The sequence below is a fragment of the Patella vulgata genome, chromosome 9 (assembly GCF_932274485.2).
Source record: "Patella vulgata chromosome 9, xgPatVulg1.2, whole genome shotgun sequence".
Classification (NCBI taxonomy): Eukaryota; Metazoa; Mollusca; class Gastropoda; family Patellidae; genus Patella; species Patella vulgata.
Window position 1 is genome coordinate 35,988,167 of NC_065887.2, and position 25,266 is coordinate 36,013,432.

Sequence of the window (25,266 nt, forward strand, 5' to 3'; positions counted from 1 at the left end):
TTGGCCTGTGAATATTCGGATGATCTTAATCTTTATAACCACAAAGAGTCCGACATGTCACATTTAACTGATAAAACTGTGGACGGGGGTTGACTGTCTCGAATGTTGTCGACGCGAGGTCAAAAAAATCTGTTGACTGATGTATGTTTCATATAGGTTATTTCATGCCTGCTTCCTGGTCCTTCCGCCTCAAAAAAGTTTCACAATTCCTCAATTTTAGACAAAAAGTGGAGAAAAGAAATTATTTCTATAAAAAGACGAATTGCTTTCAGGCATGATGAAATCGGCGGAAATAAGTACCACTACCGTCCGTCTAACACTACAGCGACCCCCGTCTAAGCTTCTTCTATTACGCCAAGAAACTTTGAATTAATGGTAACAGTTGGTTTTATTCCAGGTAAGTAAAGTTGTGTGTCTTTTATTTATTCGAGGTTAGTTGAATTTCGATTTATTTTTTCCTTCCCCTATTAGATAGTCACAGAAAAACTTTTATCTATAGATATGCTTATTTTTCAAAACAAATCCTGCGGAATGCTGTTTGCACCAAGTGTATACACTTGGTTTGACTCCTAGGGGATTTATTTAAGCATAATCCATCTAATTCGCTTTCTCCTTTGTACAATTTTATGATGTAAATTCAAAAGAGATTGAAGACAAATGCACAAATAAGGGGACATAACTATTAGTTTTATTATACGACGCAAAATGTTTTTGTCTGCTTAATTTTTTAGTTATTTTATATCACATTTTTCCTAGAAAATTTTGATGGGTGGCAGTTGCCTTCCAGTGTCTTGAACTCGTACTTTGATTTCGGCTGAATAAATAAACCCGTTTCTACAGTTTCTAAATTCTTTGTAATTTTTGACAATAAATTAATGTTTGAAAAAAAAGTAAGAAGTTCCGCCTATTAAAATGGAATGTTAATTTATTATATACGTTTAAAGTTATTATATTTGTATGGAAATGATAATCGCCATTATGTTTTTTTCATCTTTTGTTTTGTTTAATTCAGACATATTTTACTATGAAGTGTTTTGTAGACCTATTTATGCTTCTCATTCATCCAAGTCTTTAAAATATTACTACTTGTTGCAATTTAACAACAACTTTCAACTTTTCCCGTTCTTTTCTTTCCGTTTCTGATTTAATGAATGAATGAAGAAAAAATAGATTGAAATATAATGTATTCATTGTATTTATTGCATTTCTTCGTTTTTGTTGTGGAATTTCCTGTAGCTCTGATTTTGATAGCAGAATAAAAAAAACCGCGGGAAATAAAACGTATCCCGATTATCAAGTCGCAGTTACTCTATTTTTCGGCGTTCACACTTTTCGGGGGACAAAACTGTTAAGCATGTATAGATTATTTGAGTAGTCTTTAATACGAACTGGAACACGGTTATTTCCCCTCAATTGGTTACACCACGAATGTAATTCCAAGATAAGATAGATAAGATAAGATTTTATTGTATCATTGCATCCACCAAGGACAGCATACATAGTTTAAACAAAAGTTGATCATACAATTGTAACATAACATCTGGGGTGATCCTTTATGGATGTACAATGTGATATAACAAGTCTATAAGCATTAAAAGATGGTCGGTATAATGAGAATCAGTATAGAGCTAAAACGAAAATTATCTAAACTAGCCTGAAAAATAAACAAACTATTTCTACCGTAAGTATTAGTATAATAAACATATTATATTGAACTGGGGTGTTGGTTAACAGTTAACTCTGATGCTCTTTCTTGGAGACACTTATATATATATGAAGCAACCTGACTGGCAATTTCGTTTGGGGGATTTAAAACATTAATCATATTGCACGAGATGTGCGGATTGCTTTTGAAAATTGGCGTAAATTTTGAATTTCTAAGATTGTTATATTTATTACAGTCAAATATGAAATGATATTCGTCTTCTATTTCATTATTATTACATTGATTACATAAACGTGCATGTGGCGGAATATTTTTATACCGACCACGCTCTATCTCGAGATGGTGTGTGCTAAGCCTAATCATAGAACTAGAATACTAGTTAGTATTCTAGTTCTATGGCCTAATCGAAGTCAACGCAATTTTATGGGCCTTCGATTTGACGAAGTGCAGATAGAACGGTATCGCATAAAAATCTGGCTTTATTTTTCCATACGTCCGAAGTTTATGGATCGATTGCGAATTTTCTTGTTGATCAGTAACTATTAGGAAAAGATCGACAAATTTCTTTTCGGTGGCAGATTTTATGTCACTATTTTTTAGGTCATTTTGTTCAAGTTCAAAATATCTGGTTAAAATCCCTATGCTATGACAAAATGATTTTCTTGAACCAGCAGTTTTACAAGAAAGTTCATAATCCGCTACAAATGACGTGTCTAGGAGTTTGTTTTTATTATCCGATAAGAATCTTTTGAAGTAAAGAAGCATACGCTGATATGTCCAGAGATAGTGGATGGATACCACATTCAGCTAGACATCCCATGTTACTAGCACGCTTAGGCATATTGAGAATGGATTTACAAATGTTGATCGTACTTCTGTTTTCTTCAAATTTATCCCATCTGTCAATCTTAATTATGTTTTTGTTTTTGATAACGTATGAAGCCCAAATCTCTGCCCCATAAAGGGCTATCTGCTTAACAATTGAATGATAAAGTTTTATCATTACTGTAGAGGGCAGGGATTCAGTACAGCATAGTTTCTGTCTTATCGCATACCACGCTCGACGGGCTTTTTTCATTTGGTCAAAAAATGCGGTTTTAAAGCTAGAATTATTAGTAATCGTTAATCCAAGATAATTGTACGTTTCGGTATTTTGGAGTTCAAATTCTTCAAAATAAAATTTATATATATAATTTTGCTTTTTACTTATTTTAGAATTAAGAAACGTCATTATTTTTGTTTTATTTGGATTAAGTTTCAGTTGCCAATCGGAACAGAACTCGGATAAATTATTTAATTGATTCTGTAGATCAGACTCATTAGAGGACAATAAAACTAAATCATCCGCAAACATAAGATGGGATAACGGTTTACCATTAAGCAGCGGGGTGCTAGCTGACTTTTGAAGGTAGTTTTGTAGATCGTTAACATATATATTAAACAGGGTTGGACTCATGTTACAACCCTGCTTGACACCAACCGTCGAAGAAATTACCTCGGATAATTTATCATTAGATTTTATCTTATAAGTTGTTTTATGATACATCGATTGTATAATATTATATACATTACCGTTTATATTATGTTTAACTAATTTGTAGAGAAGTCCAGCTCGCCATACTGAATCAAATGCTTTTTTGAAATCGACAAAACATAGATACAAATTTTTCTTTTCGTATAATTTTCGGTTAATAATAGTCTTTAATATAAATAAATTATCTATTGTTCCTTTTCCTGGTCTAAATCCTCCTTGTGATTTATCAAGAATGTTATTGTTTTCTAGGTACTCGGAGAGTCGTTGATTAATAATTGCCAAAAACGTTTTGCCTAAACAGCTAGCTAACGCAATTCCTCTGTAATTATTAACATTATTAATGTCTCCCTTCTTATAGACAGGTATTAAATATGACTCTGTCCATTTGTCCGGAAAATGTCCAGACGAGAGAATGAGATTAAAGAACTTGAGGTAGTGGTCAATAAGAATACTAGAGGAATGTTTAATCATTTCATTAATTATCAAGTCTGGTCCGCTGGATTTGTTGTTCTTTAGATTTCTTACGGTTGTTTTAAATTCAAACGCGGAGATGGGCTTATTTATGTCCAGACGAGAGAATGAGATTAAAGAACTTGAGGTAGTGGTCAATAAGAATACTAGAGGAATGTTTAATCATTTCATTAATTATCAAGTCTGGTCCACTGGATTTGTTGTTCTTTAGATTTCTTACGGTTGTTTTAAATTCAAACGCGGAGATGGGCTTATTTATGTCATGGTTTATATTTTTAGTTTCTAAAAGAGTTTCAGTTCTTATTCTGATCTCCCTGTGGAGTGGTAAACTAGGGTCTTCATCCGTTGCTAATATTTGAGAAAAATGCTGTTCCCATTCACTGCAGGAAATATTTGGATCTTCATTAGACTTTTTATTTTCAAGTATTTTATTCACAAGCTTCCAATATTCCCTTGGGTTGTTGGTTTCTAATGCATTAATTTTATCTAAAATTTTATTTTTTACTTCTCGAGATTTAAATTTGGTTATCTTTTTATAGGCCCTACGTCTGTCCGAATATATTTTCAATAAACTTTTATCATTTGGATATTTTTGAAGTTGCCATTTGGCTTTAATCATATCGGTCTGATGGCGTTTACAATCCTTATCAAACCATTCGTTCTTCTTTTGATTTCTTTTCTTTTTATGTTTTATCAGTTTAAGACTGGTCTTGGCCGCACTTATAAGGATATCACTAAACATTTCCGTAGCATTATTTATCCCGTTTAATGAGCTGTCGAAGTTTGAAAGGAGAAAAGTGTTTGAGCGTTTTACCGAGTCTAATTGTTTTAGACAGAATTTAAACGCCTCGTCAGAGCCCGGTGCCCAAACAAAGTTAGCAGCATGCAAGTTGTTGTCTTTATTAATTGGCGTTACTGATATGTTATCGCGTGTTGACCTTCTGGATTTATCTCTTTGAGTGTAGTGACTGTTTTGACCTGGACTAAACTCGCAATATATGAGACAGTGATCAGAAAATTCGTTGATCGGAAGTATATTAAATGAAGTTATTTCTTTAAATATGGAATGTTGAACTAAAATATAATCGACGGTACTACAACCGTTATAGTGATAGCATGTCGGAGAACCCAAAACATCACCTAAAGTCCGGCCATTTAAAATACACATGTCCGTATTAGTACACATATTAATTAGATCTTTTCCGAAAGTATTAACAATGGTATCATTGTTGTTTCGTTTGATTGGTATATTATCAATAAATGAATTATGTGAAGTAAAATAGGGGAATTGTTTGTCTCGATCTAATGGTTCTTCGGTATGAAATATATCATCCAGTGATCCAGTTCGAGCATTGAAGTCCCCGCCTATAATTACTTTACCTAGTTTTTGGTGATTCATTATATCGGTTTCAAGGGCTGCGTATGGATCGTAATTCTTTCTATGCCAAATTTTTGAATTTTTAGGTGGTATATAAACAATTCCAATATATACGTCGTCCTTAATACTGAGGATGGATTTGTTTATTTTACACCAAACTATGTCACTGTCAAGGTTGCTTTTAAAAGTTATGGAATTTGAAAGTGCTAATAGATGTGATTTGATGTATATTGCAACCCCGCCTCTTGCATACGTATGGTCAGAGGTGCAGCTATTTCTTGCATATAGAAAACCTGTATAATTTGACAAAGAATATTTATAACAATCTAAATCTACTTGCTCTTGGGTAACCCAAGTCTCCTCAAAACAAACAACATCTAATTTATTTACAATTTGTTCTATTCTACCTCTACTAGCTACATCGTTAAACTTCGTTTGGAGCCCATTGATGTTCCAAAAAGCTATTTTCAAGCTTTGCGTCATACTTGATATGGCTGACGAAGTAAAAAGTCGCATACAATACCTATGGATAAAAAGCTAAAGTACAATTATTGACTATATTTAAGCAGGCGGTGTAATTATATTTTCGACCTTAAATTGCATATTTAGTGTAATTATATTATAAAATAAAGATGAAACAATTCACGTAATACTGAGTTAAATACATAGGGGAACGGCATGACTAGATTAAATAACACTGTATTAATCAAAGGACATTGACCATCTATGGTCAACGTCTTGCACAAAACAAACATTACTTTTATCATTATCTAATGAATGTGTTTTTACGTGTCGAATGATGCGGGGTGTCATGTGCACTAATGTCTCTTGGCTCATTTAGATAATTACTTTTCAGCCTGGACTGATAATAATGAGATGTTTCATCTAGGTTTGACCACAGAGATATTCGGCATTTTATGACACGTATTAAAATAGCTGTACCGTATACGTTTATATGAACTGGATCTTCGTACAATCCCTTTTTAATGTAACATCGGTTATAATCATAGAATTTTTCCCTCACATCTATTAATACGCACGAATACAAATTAGTAACATCCTTCAATATTCTGTTGATGATATTTAATTTACCATTTTCAGCAACACTATCTCTTGGCAGTAGCGTTAAAAACTTGATCTTGGCGTTCGGAAATGTTGCCTTGGTGTCCTGTATCAGTTGAATATAATCATGTCTGCAGTGTTCAACTGTTCTAAGACTAAAATCATTAGATCCAACAAGAAAAACAACATTTAACACATTATCATTATACGCACAGTTATTAATATAATGTGACACATCACGTATTTTAGGGGGGTTGGATGGCCGAATGGTTAGCACGCGCGCGCTGTATCATACGGTCTGTCATTGAGTCAACTGGCGGGGTTTCGATTCCCCGGTTATACGTGACAAGGAATAGGGTCGCCTGTCCAACCTTGTGGGTTTTCTCCGGGTCCTCCGGTTTCCTCCCACTGCTAAAGACCCCTACGCGCAAGCGAATTATTGAAATAAAAAAATTAAACCATATGTTAGTCCCGAAATGACCTAGTTTGTGTCGAGTGGACGTTAAACCCCATTTCTCTCTCTCTCTCTATCACGTATTTTCGCACCTCTTAATGTTTTGGTAAATGTTGATCCCGAGGGATCCAATCTTCTTGGGATGATATATTTAATTATTGAAGATCCAATTACCACATTTCTCGTATTAATTATATGATGAGATTCCATGGAAGGGTATTTATAGTATTCTGTATGTTTACGGTTGTTTTCATCTGATGGGGTTGCAAATCTGTTGTTAGTTGAAATGGTTGACTGGTTTGTTTGGTTTCTGTTGATATCTACATGTACATGTGGTTCTTTGGATTTGGTAGCAGTAGCTTTATTGTTGAGGTTATCTACTTTTTTACCTTTCCTACATTCTGAAGATTTTGATTCATTTTTGGTGGTCGAGGGTTGTGGTTTTACGTTGGGCTTCATATCTTTTAGTTCATCTGCCCTGTTCCTTAATTTTTTGTTTCATATCTTCAAGGGCGAGGTCGTGTTCGGTAATGGTTTGTTTCATGTCAGCAATTACTGACAGCAGTTCCCGCTTTTCATTTGATAGATTTTTCACACTGTCCTGTAATAACTGGATGGCCGTTTTTAGAAAATCATCCCCAGAATTCGTCCCGTGTTGGGTACACGTCTTACTTCCTATTCGAGTAGAGATAATCTTCCTCCTCTTCAGTTTGCGTTTTCCCCTCGGTAGTATAGTTGGGGTTGATATGTCAGAATTATCTGTAATTGAATTGCATACACCTGTCATATCTATCGTATGCATAGAGGCATCCGAGACCGAGTCATCCTGTACTTGCACATTCGGGCTGCATATTTCAGTCATATCGGGTGTACGGAGTGGAGACATCGGAACATTATCACACGGAATATTAATATCTGGGTGCGAATTGATTTTGGGCGTACTTTCTAATCGCATTGACGCAATACACAAATCATTCTCTATTTTCGAACTTGTGGAAGATACGAGCATTGGTGTAAGTGTCCCAATGTTTGATAGGTCTGAGAAGTCTCCCTCTTTATCAGCCAATAATGGGTTAGAACGTTTTACGTTATTACGCATAATTCGTTTAAATGAATCTCTAACTTTAATATTCAGTTCGTCGGCTTCTTTGTGGTAATCCAATGGCGCGCGCGGGATATTTGATGTGGGGTCGGGGTCGGGGTGGGGGTGGGGTGGGGGGGTCCGGTGGTTGGCTTCCTCCGAATATTAGTAGCGTCAATTGTGATTTGGAGGCGCACCTAGACGTAAATATAACATCCAATTTCATCAGTTACTCTGACTATACTGTAACCAAGAAAAACCTCAAATTTACACGTTTCATAGAAACAACATAACATTAAGTGATCCTACGGGGAGGTGCGCCATTGTGTTTTCTTTTTCTCTGGTTTTGCATGCCAGTTTGTGTTTCGATGTAGACTGGCCATTCAAATGTCTATGGGCGACATGCTTCTTATAATAGCAATATTTTAAAATTTATAACAAAATCCTATCTCTACTGTTTTAAAAACACCGTCCATACCCTTATACATATTATGTAATTCTGAATTCCGCGCCAAGAAAATAATATGTTCATGGAATTTAGATCTTCCGCATAACCAGTTTTACTTTACTTACCATATGTAATCAGTTTTGATTATTATGTTCGAAGATATATCGGGCTTTTATACTTTATAGTCGTAAAATGTCAATTATGATTGAGCTATTATTACTGTGTTAATGTGTCTTCCGTCAATGTCCCGATATTTTGACAGAATATAATGTAAGGTTTTATCCATACAGAAATTAGATACTGTGTACACAGATTTTATAATTAAGCCAACACGAACTATTATTTTTATGAAAGTGTTGTAAGTGAACGTCCCCATTGTTTGTGTAATCATGTGTTTTGCTTCATTAATTTTAATATCTTCAAATAAAATCCCTCAGTAAATACATTTTCACTTTAACCCTTGATCTACTCCAAATCCCCAAGGATTCCTGCGCTCATTCAAAACAAAGACAGAAAATAATGATATCGGTGCATATTGACTTGGTTAAATGAAACATTTATATTCCCGAAACTCGCTTTTTATAATAATAAATAGGTTTATTGGATTGATTATTAAACATTGCTTCCAGACTTCATTAGAGATACAAATGAGAACGACCCCTGGGAAATATACACTGGTTGGGATCCTCTGTGTTGTTAGTGGCCAGTTGTTACGAGACACGACATGGTTAAATCCTCGCGCTGCAATAACCCACCGAATAACCTTGATACTGGTAGCATTAATTCGCCAGAAAGTGAATAATCAGTTTTCTTATTTAAATTGAACAAAAATAAGGACTTTATAGTGTTCATTAGATAGTAATATAGCCTGTTAAGACAAAAGGTAGTTAGTTAGATGGGGGTCACGGTTGCTAAGTGGCTAAGACGTTGGCTCGCTAGCCTGGAGATCGGGTGTTCGGTCTCTGCATTGGCCAAGAAAGTTCATCCAGATTTTACCGAGTGGTTCCCTCTTGTCAGTGATGCAGGACAGAGGGCCTAACAAGGACAGCTGTCTAGTCGTTCGGATGGGGCGAAAAACCAAGGTCCCGTGTACACATTGGCGTGTACGTAAAAGATCCCTTGACAGTTAATATTTGATATAAGAGTAGGCCGTAGCACCGCGGTCCGGGCAAAATTTCCTTCATAGCACACTGTATGGCGTATGCCCGTCTTCATTAGCCCAATTCGGAGCAGAACAGTAGGATGTTAAACTCCATATCATTTCATTTAGTTAGTCAGATGCCCTTCAGTTCATCTGCGGTTAAAACAAAATTAACATATTCTAAAGATCACCCTGAACAAAATCATTCACTACTTAAGAGATCCGTAAAGATTGACCGAAGCATTTATCGATGATGGGTGATTTTTATTAATAAATGCAACTGAAGGATAAGCTCTTTGTTCGTACTTCCCTTTTAAACTAGTCATAGGCCGCGCATGATTATGGGGTATACTACATATTCCCCCACCCCTGTTTAATATTAGTGTGCCAACACTAGCAGTCCGTAGATTATCATCATGGAGGTGGAAATTTATATTGCGTAAATTGTCATGCGGGATGTGCAATGCGACATGTAAATCGACATATGCCACGATTGACATCCCTCATTATATAAAACTCACCACTTACCAGTTAAGGACCGCGGTTGTACCTCGATGATATTGAGATCTGTTTATATATCATTTGAGAAACGATTAATTTTGGTCGATTCATGATTTAATGTCGACGAGGACAAAGCGGGTTTTTAATTCATCCGGATAAATTAAATATAAAAAAACATGTCTGCCTTCCATGTGCACCGAATAAACTAGAGAATATATTTGTAAGATATCGTTCCATGTAGCCCAGAATAATAGATACTGGGGTGAACGGTTATAAATCGAAGTCGTGGATATGTCCTAATTAGTTTCACGAACTTTTGTTAAGTGAAGAACAAACACATTAAACCATTTAATATCATATCATATGATGTTTATTAGTTCTGTATGATATTAGGTTTTAATGTCATGGTACTGTTTACCCATTATCAATAACCATACATTAAAATCAATCACATCTCAGGATATATTTTAATATCACTATAAACACATTATTTAACATCAATTGTGTTTTGTAACCGGTTAACCGCTCACTTATAAATTCGTATTAATGCTCAGGACTATTCAACCGTTAATGGATGTTAGAAAACGCTTACAAAAGATAACCGATGATGATATTGCTATTAATTTGTCGTTATGATTTACTATGTAAAGGTTTGTCAGTCGTCCGATAACAGGTATCACACTAGAGGTAAAGACGACTTACTCTTTCAAGAACACCGGATATTACTTCTCTTACAAGGAGTGTTGCATTTTTACATTGATATTAATTGTTTTTGTATGTGAAAACTGTACTTGGTGGTCGATTCACAGTAATTCGTTATCATGTATAAGTAAACAACATATATAGAATAACAGATAATATGATGACAAAAACACAATTACTTGTCAAACTAATTAAAATATAGACACTCATTGTGGTTTTTAAAATAATTGGGCCCACACATATATCTTTTTGTAAATAATTGGGAAATATCGAACCTGTTATAATGACCAGGAATATTTGGTATCTTGTAAACCCAAATTTTATATATAATACGTCATCACGTTTTGTTTTTAAAGAGGCCTTATTGTTTATTGCAGATTTTTGCCTGTTGGTAAAAACACAATTTTTGACCACAAGTGCGTAGATTTTAAATAATTGGTTGAGTTTATACTTATTTTGAATATTTTATTTGGTATTAAATAAAACGAATTATTGGTATTATAAAAGAGGAAATACACAATCCTTTGATGTTTTTCAACGAAACATCATAACCGACCTTGCAGGATTAGACGAATTGGTATTTAGTCCCTCGATGACTTCTGTTTACTCGTATTAATTATTTGAAAGATCACGGGAAAATAACTTACAACCATTTTGGCTTTAAGCAAACCTTTTACAAAAAACCCAAACACGATGTTCGACTTTGAAGTTAGTTTATAAATTATCTGATGCACAGATGAATCCCATGTCTTTGACATTAGTTTTGTGACAAAGAAAATGGTTTTTGTCTAAGATTGAATCAAAACTCCATTAGTTGAACGATAATATCATGAATAAAACGTCATTATCTAATGCCGTCTCTTACTTCATAAAACTGCATGAAAAAGATAATTCAATATTTAGAATTTTACTCCGTGTTATTATTACAAAATAGATGTTTTTATTAAGCAGTATTACATAAAAACATGCATTATGGAAATAATTAATAGAATAATTGGTTTAGCTGTATTGAACGAATATTCGCCTTATATACATTAAATAAAAACCTCGGTGTAATGTAAATATCAGATTGTAGTAATTGATAAAATGCCAGTGCTGAAGACATGTTTTAACAGTAACCTTTGTTATTATGAAATAAAAATATTCGCCATACTTATTAATTGCAGCCGGTCATTTTTTTTTAAATGGTTAAATAGTCGAGAGTTGTCCTAAAATAAATTTCACCGACTAATATCTATACCCCAACATATAGTGAATAAATATTGTAATTATCTGCATGCGTCGTTCATTTCACAATTCTTCTAGCATTATGATTTAAGTTCAGTACGTTTGTTCATTGGGGAATCATTTCCAAACTGTCGCCATGTTTAATTGGTATTTTTAAAGCTTTTGTACATAATACGTGGCCGGATTCTCTTTGGATTTTTTATATGACGAGATGATCATTCGGCATAAGCAAGACCATTATATGGAATTCATGGTAAGGCCCAATTTCTAAGTGCGCGTTTTCACCAGCGGAATAACAATGTTGCCGCGTGAGATTTTTATTTTTTATTTCCATGTGCACAGAAAAATCGCTGTAATGTTTAGGACATCCCATGTAAATGACATCATAAGTGAATATTTCTCATTGCAGCACGGAACACGATAATATTATTAATGTTCAGTCGCCGCCTTTTTATGATAACGCCATGTCTAAAAAATCTACCATTTGCAAGCTGGATTAGTAGCAACAAAAGCGGTTGGAAGGGAATCCGTGTTTGTACAACAGAACATAAACATCCGCATGCGCACACTTTACGCGAGAAAAAAGCCAGTGAAAAAGTCGCCCATCTCTAACACGGAAACGATCCTATTACATTTGCATTATACCGATTTTTTTGCAGGTGGTAGCGCGTACCTGGAAAGCGGACCTAATGATATAATATAATGAATAGGTTATTAAATGATTATGAAAACCCAGCACAGTTCCCTCGAATGTATAGGCTTATACTGAAGATGCGGTGAACTTTGATCAATGTCATTGACAAATATACAGCACACGGCTACTTCATATAGGCATAAAACGTTTTACTTACCTAATTACCCATACACGCGGATATCTAAGAGAATAGTAGAATTTTATTGTGGGGTTTTCTGGCTAAGTTAATCTCATGAAAGGAATAAGACAATTGCGCCATTTAATGCTTAGATTTACGGCTGATATATGACAATAGCGTTTAATACTGTGGCCAATAACTGTCACTTAAAGATACATTATGGGAGATTTTTATAGAGAGTTGGCCATTCTTGCTATAACAGTTCAAAAGTAGATGATGAAAGAAGAATATATTGAAAAATTCAGTCAAATTACTTTATTCTGAACATAGTTATCTTCGTTGTAATATTTGCCTAGAAATGGTAGCTAATTGTGTCTTCAGCTTCTCTGATCGTTTGATTGACAGGCGTTAACTCCACCTACATATCTCGATTATCAAGGAAAGTTTTCAATGGCATACCGAAACGCTTTACAGCGGCCTCGCTAAGTACACTCTATCATTTAGCCTCGATCTAACTGACGTATTTTCATCAGGTTATCCCTTATTTGATTTAATCAATTAGTGAAATCCTATTTAAATCCGAGCTGTAGCCGAGCCATCCGTGGGTCTACAGAGTTGATTTTGGTCTTGTTGTTTAAATAAAGATCTAATTTATAATTTCTATAACATCTGAAGCCTAAATTAAGACTTGCAATAATCAGATTTAGCTCTTGCATAATGCATGTTTAAGTGTATTTCAACAAGTTACAAGTTCAATCTGAGATTGGTTACAAGTTATGTTAATGGTAAAATACGGCCATTTTCTTTAGTAGCAATGGCCATTATGTTGGCCATCTTCGCTTTGACGATGCGGTTACCTGTTTTTAACATGGTGTAAAGTATTAATAGATAGGTTGACCCCAATTACCTATGTATAGACACCAAAATCGCTAGAGTATAAGACAGGGGTAATACAAAACGAACATGGCACGTCACATTAAGTGGTGACCTTGGTGTGATTTGACCCGAACAATCTGAGGTCGCAAGCAATCTGTCCCACCTTGAATATATGAGCGTTATTACCAAATGATGCAGATACATTATTTGAATCTGCATCACCGCCATAGAATGGAGAATGGGTGAGCTCCAGAAGTTCAAGAATCCACAACCATATCTCCTTATATAAAAGTTGTCTGGAAATCCAGTATAGAAGACCATCCTGACTAATAACTAGTAAGTTGGGGGAAATACTGAGCCGAAATTGCAGTGAAAAATTACCAAGGTAGCCTGAATTGTATTAAGGAATATATCATTGCCAATGTCAGAGGGGTGAATTTTATCATCTCTATATATAAATTTTTTAAATTTGAATTTTATACCGAGATAAGGAATGCAGCCCCCCCCCCATCCTTAAAACTTGCATGAAAGCACAACTATTTAGGCGTGATGTTTGCCGGATAAAAACTCATCTTTTCTGGTAGGATCTGTGAGCAGATTAGCCGTGTATTTGGTAGGATAAATACAATATATTTTAGGATATTTGCAATAAATTTCCCAAACTGGTTTAATTTGATATCGCCAATGTTACTCCCCGCGCAATGAATGAGAAGCATGCCAGGAGGGTCTTCAATGCTGGTAAGACAGCCAATCTTACATTAAAGTTGCAAGAATTGTAGTCCTCTGTTTGCCACCAAATAGAAATATTTCTGCGTTGTAAACCAAACTGAAATCGTATCAGACACTTTTCACTGTAATGACAAAATAATGGACCTTTTATGGATGGTCTGACTTTTAGAAACTCCTCCATGTGAAAAACTAGGCATATGCGTCCCCAGTCTCGAGAATTTGTTATTATGGATCCCTGACCAACTTAATCAGTTTTGGAATAGGGCAACTGAACTGCAATGGTTGTGGTATTATTATTGGTAGGTGGAAGAGTTATGTCTCTTATATTTACAATTTGGTCAGCCCCCCACGCGAATGTATCCGTAGAAGGCTAAAGTTTAGGCTGCACAGAATAACTTGACTTCGAGGTCATTCTTATATACCCATAGTAAAGCAGATATGATTTGTTTAAATAAATCAAGAGTTATGGGTAGGCGGGGATCAGTTTCATAACAATTATAATAGTTTACTAATTACAAAGTTTTTGGTGGCATCTGTCAGGTTCAATTTTCTACAGTTATAACTGGTAGCAGCCAGATACAGATGGGCAATGGAAAATGCTAATCCTTTCAGAGATATATGGACAATGAAGGTTACAATGTGATCGGGGGGGGGGGGCAATTTGGTCCATATTTGTCTTGGAAGTTTTGGAAAGCGGTTAAGACCAGTATTTCTTGAAAGGACAGCTGTTAGCAATCTGTCAACTTCATTCTCGATATGGACTCTAAGAAAGTATTTGGTATTTTCTCTGGTTCCAGTTTGGCTTTTGGAGCTTCTTTCCGAAACCGTGTCCAGTCCCGTCTCGAAATAGAATCAGCTATTGTATTTTTATAGCCACATATATGACACGCTTTGAACATAATATTAAATTTAAATATTTTGAGAATGAATGGTCTCCACATATACATGAATCGTTAAGATTTTGACAATTACGAATCGAAACTAGAGCCTGGTTATCAATATTAAATATAACTTTTCTATTATAAAGTCGAGGACCCCAAAGAGAAATAGCTAAAACAACAGGAAGCAGCTTTAAGAAAGTAATGACACGCATGATTGACTGATCTTTCCACGATTGAAAAATAAGTCTATTCCCAGTTAAAATAAAACGCGCTGCCCAAGCCATGTGCACCTGCACACTATCACTGAAAAGTTGGAGAGTGTCATTAGATAACCAACATTCTTCTGGGGGAAAAAGTGACCCCATTGAAGAGCTGCAAGAATTGAGGCCATACATGCAGATCGTCTTTAATCGCATGTGATAATCTGATGAAATGGTATTGTCGTTCAATGCCTATCATTAAGTTGTAAAAACGACCATTAAATGCCCGACCAGATCTAATAGCTCGACAAAAGAAATTCAATGTGCCAACCAATGACTGCATTTCTTTAAGGGCCACCCTCTTCCTGTTCAGGAATGTTTTGATTAGGACAGTGAGATCTTTTGCTTTCTGTTCAGGAATTATAACAGTAAATATTAGTAAATATTTTCATCAGTATAGTACATTCATCACTATTCACTGCCCCCATGAAAATAAGGTCGTCATGGTAATGGTCCAAGGATGTACATGTAATACAAGAAATGTATGTAACTAACCATTGGACAAAAGTTGAAAATGTTTTAAATATGCTACACGATATCATGCAGCCCATATCATGCTGGGTTTATCTTTAATAATCTGAATGTAGACTGGGCGTCCATTTTAGCCAACAGTCGATCCTTGCCTAAGGAAGATATTTTATCAATGACTCTATCGAATGATGTATAGTTAACCATACATAATTGGGGATCTATCTAATCATTCACACTCTAACCATATAGGGAGGAGAGATGTGTTATCATTCTCCATCCCCCAAAGATGTGTTATCATATTCTCTATCCCCAAACAGATTTCGGAACAATGCCTATTAGTCCGGTGGCTGAAGGGGGGGGCGGGGGATCGCCACCCGAGCTGTGAATTTATGAGACCAAGTTTTTCTAGACCAGATTTTTGCGTAGATTCCGAATCTGGGTGGTGATCAGGTGTTTGAGGGGGCGTTTTCGAGATATAGGGGGTCAAATGTCTACAATGGGGGGGGGGGGGTGATGTCATTATGTTGACATAATATATTAATAAAACATAAATTTCTAGGACTGCCCATCTATAAATAAGTGTTTATGATGCCCCTGGACAACTGTTTTGATTTATGGGGAGGTGGGGTGGGGGTAGCAGGTTTGCGCGTATGGAGGGGTTGGATGGGGATAAAATTGGCGGGGAAACGAGTTTACGTTGATTTAAATGATGATTTTCTAAGAGCTTGATGAAACATCTCTAAATATGTTTATAAGATTCCTATTGTATGGGGGTGGACGTCGGGGTGAGTGCCCGTTGTGTGTCGGGGGGGGGGGCGGTGCGGGTGATGGCGGGTGGCAACATGTATTTTTGTGGACAGAAATCATTTCGTTCATAATTGAGCTTAAAGTGGTATCTCGTTAGCGTTTTCATTCAAAATATTAAATTATAATGGTACCTTTCAAGAGATCTGGAAATGTAAATCAAAAACACATTAACACAGAGATATGTTTAGTTGTTAGTTTATTCTTTGTCTTCATCAGAAGATTCAAAATCAAAAGTTCATATGAGCGAGATAAATATTTTCTTGGTTGCTGGCCAACAGCTCGCATATCCTTTGGATATGCTTCAGAAACCAATTCACATTGTAAATCTTCATTCCAGCCATGCAGCAAAAGACCGCGTATACGGCAAGATGGTAATAAAGACAGGTCTGTTATTTTTTCACCCAGAAAATCTTTTTTCTAGCGTCATCTAGTAGTGATGTAGGTCGTCTTTCGCGATATTTTCTACCTTTGCCCGTCTCATTTTCGATCAAAATTTGTATATTTGGATCATCGTTTGCGAAGAGAATGATTGGGATGTCTATTTCGCCCGAGCAAGAACGCAGAATACAAATTGTTATAGCACCTCCATTAATTTGCAATGCGAAGAGGAGTAGGTAAGATATTTTGGTGTCCTCGTGGTTGGCTGTCAGTTCTAGGATATTCTCGACACTTTTAATACTAATCTTGATATTTTTTGATCCAATCAAGATTAGTATTGAAAGTGTCGAGAATATCTCGGCCTACGGTACATGCTTTCATGCTGGTTTAGAAAAAATTGTTTGTACCTTGTACGGCGAAAACCGACTTACATCAGTAGATGACACTAGAAGAAGTATCTTCTGGAGAAATTTTAATTGTGATGAAAAATAACAAAACTTTCTTTCTTTATTACCATCTTGCCCGAGTAGTCTTTTGCTGCACATTAAACGCAATAATTATGTTGCAGTAATATGGAGACAGGTTGCAAAATTAATGATCGAACAAGATGACTCTGCGATACAGGGCTGGAATTTACAATGTGAATGGGTATCTGAAGCATAGCCAAAGGATATACGCGGGCTGTTGATCAGTCACCAAGAAGATATCTATCCCGCACATATTATAAGAATAAACTAATATCTAAACATGTGTTTTTTATGTACATTTCCAGATCCCTCGAAAAGTACCATTATAATTTAATATTTTGAATGACGATATTGGCACTGAACGAAAACTCGAGAAACACTTTTCAGGTCAATTTTGAATCAAGTGGTTTCTGTCCCCCAAAATACATTTACCCTCCCCCATACAATGGTACTCGTATACACATATTTAGAGATGTGCAGTGGAATTAAAAAGTAATGTTTTTACCAAGCTCTAAGAAAATCATCAACGTGAACTCACTTCCCGCCAATTGTACACCCCCCCCCTCCATCCATACACGCACACCTGCTACCCCCACCCACCTCCCCACAAATCAAAATAGTTGTCCAGGGAGATCATAAACACTTATTTATAGATGGGCAGTCCTAGAAATTTATGTTTTATTAATATAGTATGTCAACATAATGACCCCCCCCCACACACACACACACACACACCTGCTATCCCCACCCCACCTCCCCACAATTCAAAACATTTGTCCAGGGGCATCATAAACACTTATTTATAGATGGGGAGTCTTAGAAATTTATGTTTTATTAATATATTATGAATCTACGCAAAAAACTGGTCTAGAAAAACTAGGTCTCATAAATTCACAGCTCGGGTTACGATTCCCCCCCCCCCCCTTCAGCCACCGGACTATATAGGGGAAATACGAAGGTTTGAGATTGAGGATTGGTCGAATGGGCTCAAGATTTGACCTAGTTGTGCTTTCTTATTAACTTTGGATATTGTTTAACATATAGTAAATTATTTGAGTGTACACGCATTCTGGGACCTTTATATTGGAGTTTAAATTCTTTTTGTAGGCCCTGTGTTAAAAAGTCTGCAGCATATTTATTAGGGTAGGTATCGAGGTATTTAGTTATAATTTCTGTTTTAAGGAAATCAAATTACCGAGGGCCCATATCTTGGGAATCTCTTAGCACGGGTAAAGATTCTGGTTGTTTAAAACTCGGTAGTGTTATTGAATCGAGTTTTGTAGGCAATAAGCTTTACTTTGGAAGCATGCCACTTTTGCATATTTAGCACCACAATGTATGCGTGTGTGCGCATATGGCCAATGGGGTCTATTACAAAAACGTTTAAAATCAAAATCATAACATCTGTCGTATGTAGAATTTCCGGTTTTCGTCTGAGTGCATACCGCAGGCGCATGCACATATTGAGAGTTAGTAAAGTTGGACATATTATACACGAGCCAAAGCCCAGTGAGTATTAATATGGGGACAATATCTGTCTAATAACCAGTCTCTATACTATACGGGGCTGGAACTAAATACGAGAACAACTGGTCAGGTTTCTAATAAGTTTATAGTTAGAAAACGTCAATGAAAATATGAATGATAAAATTACATTAAGTATTACAAAATAATATTGATTATGGATACGTTAAAATATCCCCTAAAATATCAGGAATTAATTTATGTAACACAGGAACAAAATGGCTGATGAACCTAAGTTGACTGAAATCAGTTATGTAATATTAACAATATAAGTGATTTGTATCAAATTCAAATCAATAATCAGTTATTCAGTAATTTTCACTTGTTACTGAAGGATTCCCTCAGTATAACACTTATTATTAATTATATTATTAACTTAGATTTATACAAAATGATTTGATATTAAACCTAACATATTCACGCGTACCTAAATACTAGAACAACTGTTCAGGTTTCTAATAACTAAAGAACTGACTGTTTCTTGGGTTTATATATCTTTGAGTTGTTAAGTTCCCAAATCTATAGAAACACGTAACTAACTTATAAACAAACTTGCTACTTTCCTCACTACGATTACGTAAAGTGGTAGGCTGTGATTTAGCCCCGAAAATCGTCTCAGCAAATTCCGGGTGAAAATCTGACGCTTTGTTACATAGGTAAACAAGTAGGCCTTCACTGTCGCATACATTTCATTTCTGATGCATTGCACAATACGTCTTGCCCTCGAATTACGCCTTGAACTATATTTGTCAAGTGTAACCATAATCGGGTGAAAAAAATCAAATTCTAAGCCAATCAGAAACCATAAAAGCAAAGATCGTCATAGGGTCACGGATCAACAGCCATAAATAGACCAGGGAATACCTTTTACGGGACGGAACACGTGGGCTTGTTTACATTTGTCAGAGAGAATTTCTCTGCAAATATGCCGGGATTACTGGATAATACCACCTGTTAAATGTTGCATTGACACGGTGAAGACGACTAACCCATGACCTGTGGTATAAATATGGCCAATAATAGGGAAATAGCACCAATGATTGAATGAATCTGTTGTTTTCTGGAAACAAGTATTTTTTTCAAAACTATGTCAGTGAAACAATATCCAAGAGAAATACAGATGAAAACGATTTTGGCATGATTGAAATACTGGTTCGGTCTTATAATTATATATAATGTTAAGAAAAAACAAAAATAATAATACCATGTGATCTGAACGATACAATTAATAATAATTCACCTTCATCAATTATACTATTTTTTTAAAAAAAGAAAACAATAGACTTATTATAAGAGTATATATATAGAGAGAAATGGGTTTAAAGCCACTCGACACAAACTAGGTAATTTCGGGACTGACGCATGGTTCAATTTTATTCCAATAATTCGCTTGCGCGTAGTGGTCTTTAGCAGTGCGAGGAAACCGGAGGACCCGGAGAAAACCCATGAGGTTGGACAGGCGACCCTACTCCTTGTCACGTACAACCGTGGAATCTAAACCATGCCAGTGGACTCAATGACAGACCTTATGACACAGGGAGCACATGCTACCCCCCCCCCCCTATAAGAGAGTATAAGATATGTACATTTATTTAAAGAAGGAAATAAAAAAAAATAAACAAATGCAATTATATAAATTTCCTCGTACACAACAATACCATACAAGTGTATTAATACTGGAGAACGGTTTCTAATGCGCTGTTCAGGTTCTTATATTCACAGAATACATGTATTTACACACAGATCTGGGCCCAGTTCCTAGAAAATTCTTAAAGTAAGCACAAAGTCATGCTTCACTTTTTCTTACGTAAGAAACTTATAAAAATACCATCCCTAGAAAATTCTCAAGACCATTCTTACGAAAGCACAAGTCAAGTATAAGTCTAAGCACATTGTGACTGGTAAAGTTTACCATAAACTGAGACTACGATGCTCTTTAACGTCATAAAAACAACTTTGGTATGCGAATTACGTCTTAAATTTGTCGTCTGCTTCATTGACGTCATATATATATATATATATATATATATATGGTTCATCTCGATGCATTTGACATGTCCCCTATTCACATATAAAATGTGCCACAAGATAAAAAAAAAACGCAGACGCATACAAACTAACTGAATAATTGTGAGAGCGCTTGATCTTAAAGTAGCCTGTGTGTTTGTAGCCTATTGTTTACTAATTGGCAAATAAATAAAATGGTTTCAGGGTAGGCCTAGAAGCGAAATTTTCTATAGCATTCTTAATTTGAAATATCTTCTGGAGAAGGATTTTCTCTGTCTTGTAATTGTCTCTTTGGTATCAAAAGGTGTCGGAAATGCCGTCGAATAACTCTACGGTCAGCCATCTTTTTGAAGCAGAAACAGACTTAAGGCTGGTAAGCAAGCCGTATACCTTGCTTGGGACTTGTGCTTAGATTGACTATGTTTAAGAACGAAGTTGTGCTTAAGTTTTTTCTTGGAACGCATAATAACGTTCTGTTGCTTACAATGAAGTCTACTTAAGATCTAAGCACAAGAACATTCTTAAGAATTTTCTGGGAACACAAAATAAGGTAAGTTTACTTAAATGCAAAGTCTACTTAAATCTAAGCACAAGAACGTGCTTAAGAATTTTCTAGGAATCGGGCCCAGGTCTTGTGCCCATATACACTGTACAAAATTAAAAGATATATACCAACCAGTAAATAAAAGTACATATAAGAGAAAGATAGGTTGCCAGGCAACGAAACATACGCCCACAGCAGCTAAATCGTCCGGGCAGTCAACAAGAGTTGTCGCATATTCTTACTTTTTTCGGTAATGAAACATTTATAATACACTAAAATCTGATTAAGAGCAACAACTCATGAAGTAATTATCAGAAAACCATTAGAATTTGTTTGGTTTTATAAAGTTCTGCCCCATGCTAACGTTTTGTATACAAAACTTTTAATATCATGGATTTGTTCAAGTCATAAAAATTCATTGAAAATCAATATACTTGTTCGTCTCAAGATCTTAAACATTGTGTATCGATCTGAAGTCAATCGGATGATAACTTTAGCCTTTAGAGCAGAAATCGCTGAAAATCAAGTGCCATAACTCTGGCAGTAATTATCGGAAATCGCTGAAAACCAATAGGCTTCTTCGTCTCATGACCTTAAACACTGTGTATAAATTTAAGGTCAATCGGATATTAACTTTGGCCTCTAGAGCGTCCACAAGCAATTGTGGACGCCGGACCGACGGACGGACAGGGGCGACGACAATATACGACCACATTTCAACGTGGGCGTATAAAAACAATGAATTAGAAATGAAATGGGGTTTAACGTCCTACTGTTCTGCTCCTCTACATGTACTGGCTAATGAAGATGGGCATGCGCCATACAGTGTGCTATGAGGGAAATTTTGCCCGGACACAGCACTATATATGGCCTACGCTTATATCAAATTCCAACTGCCAAGGGATCTTTTTACGTGCACACCAATGTATACACGTGACCTCGACTAGACTGCTGTCCTTGTACCTTGTCAGCCCCTCCGCCTGCACCACTGACAAGGGAAAACCGTAGGAAATGAATTAGAATATAAAAGTAAAATAAAAACATATAGTAAGCATAAAGTGAGAAAATATAATATGAAAATTTATTGACATGTACAGTACATTTAAGTAAAACATGTTTAAAATATGTAATATTTAAAAACCGCTTACAAAAATACATGTATACAGGTGTAGGCCTACTCATAAAAAATCACATAATTTCATCAATATCATCATCACTATTAAAATCAATGTCACTGTCAGCATATGTTTGGCTGTCACTTTTATATTCGAACAATATACACAAATCCATACAAGAAAGTTTTCACTTATAACAATGGAATGGTGATAAAATTTCATACACAGTTTTGTTTACGTTGGTAACGTGGAATGTGAGAAGTCTGTATTTACTATTACTATACTGTCTGTTCCAGGCGACACTACGACTCAAAAATTGCTTACTATGTCTTCAATTTTTAATTAAAATGGTTAAAACTTAACGACCAACCTGGAATTGTCACCCCATTACTTTCTTCGTCGAACCTTAAAGCCTATAAGTTCGATAAAATACTTTATTCTCTTGTAAAATTTCACATTTTTCGACACTAATCAATTTCTCAGAACAGAAACATTACCACTGCACCTGCGTAAGTTGGGTCATTCGTCTATCATGTAGGGGTATAAGGTATTCCACAAATCGGGTGCATTCGGTTAATAATATTTGTGTGGGAGGATGTATCAATATGTGAACCAATGTATCAATTGTTTATTTACTTATTTTGAGAAACCGAGTAAAATGAATTATAGACGTTATAAAAGTTCCAAAAAAGAGATTGCCTACGCACTGAATATACCCTTAAAATCCGTGTTCGGAGCTTTGAAAAATGACTCATCTACAACGCAGGAAAATAAAAAAAAAGAGCAAGGTTAACAAATGTTCAACAAAATTATATAATTTTGACCTGATGACAATAAGAGAGACCATCCATAAACTACACGATAATGGCCAGTATGTAAGTGCAGTTCATTTAAATATGTTTCATCATTGCTATTCGACTTTTACACATATGCCATGTTCTGCATTACATAACCTTGATTAATAATTATCTATATAACATTATACGACGTTACGCGTCAACATAGCACCAAGAAATACCCCACCAGTGAGTGGGTTGAAATTTGTTTGCAGCTTTGATAACATGAGATATTGTACTTGCAGGCAGAATTATTAAGAATGGTGGCCTTACATCGTCCTCCTCAACAATATAAGACCGACGACATAGCCCATCAGCATGGACATTTAGTCTTGCGGTTACCAGTAAGGCACTGCGAGTTAAACCAAATAGAGATAATTCAAGGTAATACTTTTCACTGAAATTTGGACGGCAGTCAAGTTGACGGCATTGAAAGATAATAAATCTTTTCTTATCTGCAGTGATGTTAAAAGGGTTAAAACACTCATTTATGGAAGCTTTTACTACACCTTATAAGTGTCTCCACATTAAATCAAAAATACTTTCATTTTAGCACAAGAAAAGACCTATGTCGCCCGAAGAAACACCAATTTTAAAATCAAAGACGTTAAGCGTCTGTTTCTGGAGGCCAAGGCTAGTGTGACAACTGGAGACTGGGCTAAGGCGTGTCCACACATCATAGACAAGGTGGGGGATCGATTTTGGGAAACGGGGAGATTGAATGCGGAAGTACCACCAGTCGTGATTTTGTTCGGGAGTGACAGCGAGTATGAGTGTGAGAGTGAGGATTTTGGCGACAATGTCAGTGGAGAGAGTGATAGTGAAAATGTTGCTGGATGTCGGTGGTGTTGCGAATGAAGATTCGAGTTATGATGATATAAACGTGTGTAGTGTATGTGATTGTGAGAACCCACCGGGATGTGAATCGGGTGCGATTGTGGATTGGGTTGGGCTGTGATTTGTGTGAAAGGTGGATGCATGTGAAAGTACTGGGAAAGAGATTGATGTAAGCGCAAGTGTGGTGAAGTGTGTAGATTGTGTGCGCAAATTGTATGATAGATAGCGTAAATGTAGTCCAGACAACTTCTGTAATATATATTGTATATAGTCGGGGCATTTTCTGTGAATTTGTGTAAATAAATGATTTGTATAAAACAGTTTATTTTCCGCTTTCTTGTTTAAAAGGTAGACTTGCAGAAATTGAATTAAGTTCAAGATGAATCAATATGAATAAATTAAATGTAAAAAAAACAACACCCGTGGTCTGAACACAAAAACGCAATTACGTACCCTTGATCTATCAGGAGTTGGCCTTGTGTGGCTACTACCCCGTTCCGTTTTCTGTCATATTATCACTTGCTTTGGGGCATTTCACAAAATAAAAAAAAACTAAATCAAACAAGAAATAGAGTAGGCTATCTATAAAAATATCTTAGGAGCGCCCCCTTTTCAATTGGATTAAAACTTTTAAAAAAGAAAAAAAACAAGAAAACTCTATCAATATATATTGCCAATTATGGTGGTCTGCGAAGGTAGATAATTTTCTAAAAAGTGCCACAAGACCACGATTTGGTAGTCTGAAAATAGTATTAAAAGTCGTACAAAGCCAAATAAAATCGACAGTTATATATCTATTATCCTAAAGCCAGATAGACAATTCGTTTGAATTGTCATTTTGCCTACTTCCAAATTTCCATGACGTGTCACTACAATATTAGGTCAAACTTTGTATGTAGTTTATATCAATTTCCAAAAGGCAGTGGAGTACACAACTGTGGTCTGAAACCAAATAGCAAATTTATATTACCTCCCGTAAATAGCTCATTAAAGCAAGTTATATTCTACTGGGCCGAAACAACTATTTAAACATGCAAGTAGGACGAAACGACCCCAA

General features: G+C 35.7%; 1 long non-coding RNA gene across 2 annotated transcripts; it reads left to right on the forward strand.

Moving 5' to 3' along the window:
- The first annotated feature begins 270 nt into the window (after positions 1-270).
- Positions 271-24,481, forward strand: LOC126831851 (uncharacterized). 2 transcript variants are annotated; one of them, XR_007684390.2, is made up of 4 exons: positions 271-397; positions 18,454-18,489; positions 23,618-23,756; positions 23,926-24,481. It is a non-coding gene; the product is annotated as an uncharacterized LOC126831851 (long non-coding RNA). The 2 variants fall into 2 exon arrangements; XR_008789245.1 differs by lacking the exon at positions 18,454-18,489.
- Positions 24,482-25,266: the final 785 nt, after the last annotated feature.